The 4607-nt window shown below is 42.7% G+C and overlaps 1 protein-coding gene across 1 annotated transcript in view; it reads right to left on the minus strand.

Annotated features, from left to right (window-relative positions):
- The window catches only part of Cep128 (centrosomal protein 128), a 344929-nt gene extending 341105 nt beyond the window's left edge, over window positions 1–3824 (minus strand). The window contains exons 1-2 of the mRNA XM_028777280.1: window positions 3718–3824; window positions 1545–1685 (exon numbers count right to left, since the gene is read on the minus strand). The gene's annotated coding sequence lies outside the window, so the exon portion shown is untranslated. The remainder of the gene's footprint in view (window positions 1–1544; window positions 1686–3717) is intronic.
- Between the last annotated feature and the right edge of the window lie 783 nt (window positions 3825–4607).

The following is a 4607-nucleotide window of genomic DNA, read 5'->3' on the forward strand; positions in this document are numbered from 1 at the left end:
CCCTGCACTTACACACACATGGAGCACACACCCCTGCACTTACACACACATGGAGCACACACCCCTGCACTTACACACACATGGAGCACACACCCCTGCACTTACACACAACAGTAAATAAATAAAAGTAGACGATCTATACATATACGGGCAGCTTTTCTAGAGAATAACTTGGCAGAACAAGTAAATACACACTTTGACTCAGAAATTCTGCTTCTATGATCAGTGTCTCAAGAAAACAAAAGTTTGTGTGTGTGTGTGTGTGTGTGTGTGTGTGTATGTGTTTACAACTTATGTATAAGATATATATAGAAGAATCTTACTTAAGAATTATAAGAAACAACTAAATCCCCTGATGAATACATTAAATAAATCTACTCACTAAGTCACAAAGATAATGGTTAAAACAGGCCCAGGTAAGTGAAACACACCTTAAATCTTAGCACTGGGGAGGCTAAGGCAGGGATCCTGAGCTCCAGGTCAGTCTGGACTGTATTGCAAACCTTGTCTCTGCTTTTCGTGTGACCATTTAACAATATATAGTTACATAGGAAAACAGACTATAAAGAGTATGACTATATTCAAACCAGTCTGAGCCCCCTAACATTGTTAAAGGCATAACAGTGAGTCTATTCTAAAGCATTTTTATATGTGTTCCAAATGTGTCAATTTGTATAGAGCTCCCAGAGTGCATTAACCTACTAGACTTATATCTTTCTAACTCTAAAATTCTTTAACTCCATATAAGACGACTTGGGTTAAAAATTCAGCGCTAGGCCCTAGAATGCCTGTATGTCAGCGTCTTTCACCATCAAAATACAACAGAAGGCATCTCTTTTCAAAGTCCAGAATTTTGACTCTATGACAAAAATTAAGCTTTAACACTAAATCTTTGATAACGAATGACAATTTGTGACAAACATGATCAATTTATGGAAACCGAAAATTATAGCTATTTACCTCAACAGACCATTCATTGTGTTTAGAAAAGAAAAGAGTAATATCCTTTAAACATTTAAAAAGATCAACCCAGAAATGTTGAGTGTAAGTCAAATCCACTAGAGAACAATTATAAATAGCCATGAGGCCTTGTGCAGTGGGGCAGGACTGGGAATCTGGAATTGGAAAATCTGGAAATAAAGATCACTCTTCTGGCTCGGGAATTTCTAAGCAAGGAGTCTATCTGCACCTCGAACACATATCTGACAAATGCTGCTAAGTGTGAAAAAGAACCGAGTGTATTGCCTGGGAAAGGAGCCTCAAGCCCTCTCCGGGAGAGAGCAGGTTCCCAAACATTTGTTTAATAAAAGCAGCCAGTCCGTTGGTTTTGGTAGAGGTGAAGGCGTATGTCCGCCTATTTGTTCATCTGATTTTTTTTACTGTGTCATGTACAGCTACCCTGTTTAATTTTACACTACTATCAAAAGGGAGCTTCTTGCCCCCGGCCCAATTCCTACTGTTGGCAAGGCCTTTTCCACTTTGAATATTCAATAAATGTAAACGATTTCCTCAGATGCTAAACTCAGAAGAGAAAGCATACTTACAAAATGCACTCCCAGAACTCTGCGTTGCCGTCCTTTGAGCTCAGGGGGCCTGCCTCCTATCATTTCTTCATGAGGTTCAGGGCAAGAGGTCTACTCGAGTATACGATCTTTTTGGTTGCCTCTACACTTCCCGCAAAACACCTACAAACCAACAAGACAGGTAGCAGACAGAACTGTAACTTCAATTTTTAATGAAAATGACTTCATCTTCCCTACGAATAGATTAGGGAATACCAGGGGGAGTGAAAATACACTCCTATGTCATCCAGAAGCCCATGTGGTACCCAGATGCCCAACCTGCAAATCCCTAGTAAGTGGCATCTTCTGCCCAGAACTCAGCATCACTGGACTTGCTCGGTCATGCTAGGGCATGAGTTGTACCCCAAGTCTAGGCAAAAGTACTTATTCTGAGTATATCTGTCAGGTGGGAGCCTAACCTAAGTAATAACATTAACATGCTTTTCTGATTTTGCTTGCTCATTTGTAACTTAAGGCCAGCCTCTATCCCTTTAAAGATGTATTATATAAGGCTAATCAGTTCTCACGGTGGTAAGCCAGACAGATAAACAAACAAACAAATAAATGCATTACATATTTGGTTGTAGGAAATTGCAAAGGGTAGAAATGTTCTCAACACTTTATGACTACTTCTAAAACTGTAAGGATCCTTAGGAAAAAATCATCTAAGAAAGCTGCTATCCATGGATTTCAATAGGCCATTCCAAGAAGGGTATTCTGGGAAAAGAAAATCGATGAGAGACTGGGAGATGTTCAGAGCGGCCAGTTAAGCAAAGGTTTACTAGACACTTTTCTAAGGAAAGCAGCAAGCTTCATCACATGATGAGTCCTAGGCACAGAGAAATTTCTCTATACCAGTGGTTCTCAACCTTCCTAATGTAACTACCCTTCAGTATAGTTCCTCACATCATGGGTTGATCCTCCAACCATAAAATTATCTGTGCTGCTACTCCAAACCTGTAAGTTTCCTACAGTCACAAACTGTACTTCCAATATCTGTGTTTTCCAATGGTCTAAAGTGACCCTGTGAAAGGGTCATTTGATCCCCAGTGGGGTTGCGACTCACAGGTTGAGAACCACTGTTCTATACCAAGTTACAGCTGTCAAAGTTCATCTCTCTTGCTTGTCCGATGCAGTAGTTATTTAGCTATGACTCTAGATACCTGGCCAGTTCAAATTGATACACACTATGAATATAAAATATTAATACATGCCAGATTCTGAACATCCTGTACCATTTTCAAAAAACCTAAACTATAGCCCTGGTAGTGCCAAAAGCCTTTACTGTAGAGGCAGAGGCAGGTAATCTCTGCAATGTCTAGACCTGTCTGGGCTACACTGCGAGTTCCAGGCCAACCAGTGCCACACAGCAGAACTCTGCCTCAAAAACAAATAAATAAGTGTGTGTACAAAAAAGTTTGATATTTACTACATGTATATTTACATGAAGCAAAATGCACTAGAGTGTATTTAATGTACTGTGCCAAATAGATTAAGACTAATCTCAGAAGTTTCCTTTTACTTTTAATACAGGTACTATAAAATTTAAAAACCACCTGTACGGTTTGTATGCTGTTTCTGTTAGATGCAATTAGTTTTAGGAAGAAGTACTAAGAATTTGCTGTGTGCTAGGCACTGTGCCAAATGCTTTGCATAATCCTGACAAGGACGCCACAACATCTAGCTTTGCCTAACAGACCCAGTCCACTAAGCCAATACGGAACGTGGCTGGCATTCAAAGTTTGGTATTTCTACTAATTAATTTCAAAAGGGGGCTGCTAATCACCCGGGCATCTCCTAACTTAGCAGAGGAAACTCAAGTGACTAGAGGACAGAGATATAATCACCAATTACACCCCTGGGGCAGTCAAACCAATGTCAGACAGCCTGAAGCATCTGGGAGGGAGCCTCCAGCAAGCTGCTCCAAAGCCAGGACACGGCACATTCAGACCGACCTGACCGTGGACGACCTACGGAGGGATGCAAACACGCCGTGGCCCCCATGTCACCAAACACCGTATCCACATACCCGTCCGCCCCACATACCCCTGCAGCTCTTGTGTCTCCACCCTAGGACAAGGGGAAGTGGGACGCAAATATTTCTGCAGGGGGGGGGAATGAGAGAAAGGACAAGAGAACAGATAGGGGCAGGTACCTTAGACCCAAGGTGACTCCAAGTTCTTAAAGCCGGATCATCGCCGAGGCCCCACCCGGCTCCCGCGGCGACCAGCGACCCCGAAGGTGCAACTGACCCAACGCTGCCTCGCAACCGACTCCGCTCACCCGGGACTCGCAGCTATGGCAACTTGAACTAGCCGCCCAGGCGCGGCTAGAGCACAGGACGCGCCGCCGCCGCTTGGCCCTCTGGGAGCTGTAGTCCATCACACGGTCCAGAGCAGGAGATGTGACAAGAAATAACAGGAAATGACAGGAGATAAACTGCAAGTCCCAGCATGCTCTGAGCAGGGCCTCTACTTGCCTTTCCCGGAAGAAACTGGATAAGCGGTCTTTACAGACCTGGAGCCCTGCCTTCTTGCCCCGCTCTAATTTTGTTTTTTTTTTTTAAAGGGCCAGCAGCCTGTGAAGCCTCAAACTCCTGGTAGAAAGTGAATTCAAGTGTCCCGTGTCACTGAGTGTAATTTTACTCATTAGGAAGCATCAAAGAATAAATAATAGGCAACAGTAAGAATTAAAAATCGCTTTAACGTCTTATTCTAAAGGCTTAGGACTTGGAGAGGAGTAAAGAAGTTTATCAAGTGAAACACTTTCTCTCCTCAGTGGCAAACTACAAATGTAATATGAGGTAGTATGTTCATTACTGCCGTGTTATGTCCTCGCTAAGAAAATGAAAGCAGTGCTTTCTGCTCAGGGGGAAAAAGTCAGTTTCAGCTACAACGAGAGAATTAAAACCTTAAGGAAGGGGAGCTTTGGGTAAACTAAGAAGTGAAAAATGATTAGGCACCTCAGACAGTATTTTGTTTTCCTTCTACTCTGTCAAAAAGAAAGAAGAAAGGGGTGGGGGGGGGAATGACTTGACCCTCCCCA

The sequence above is a fragment of the Grammomys surdaster genome, unplaced genomic scaffold, assembly GCF_004785775.1.
Source record: "Grammomys surdaster isolate TR1022 unplaced genomic scaffold, NIH_TR_1.0 279, whole genome shotgun sequence".
Taxonomy (NCBI): domain Eukaryota; kingdom Metazoa; phylum Chordata; class Mammalia; order Rodentia; family Muridae; genus Grammomys; species Grammomys surdaster.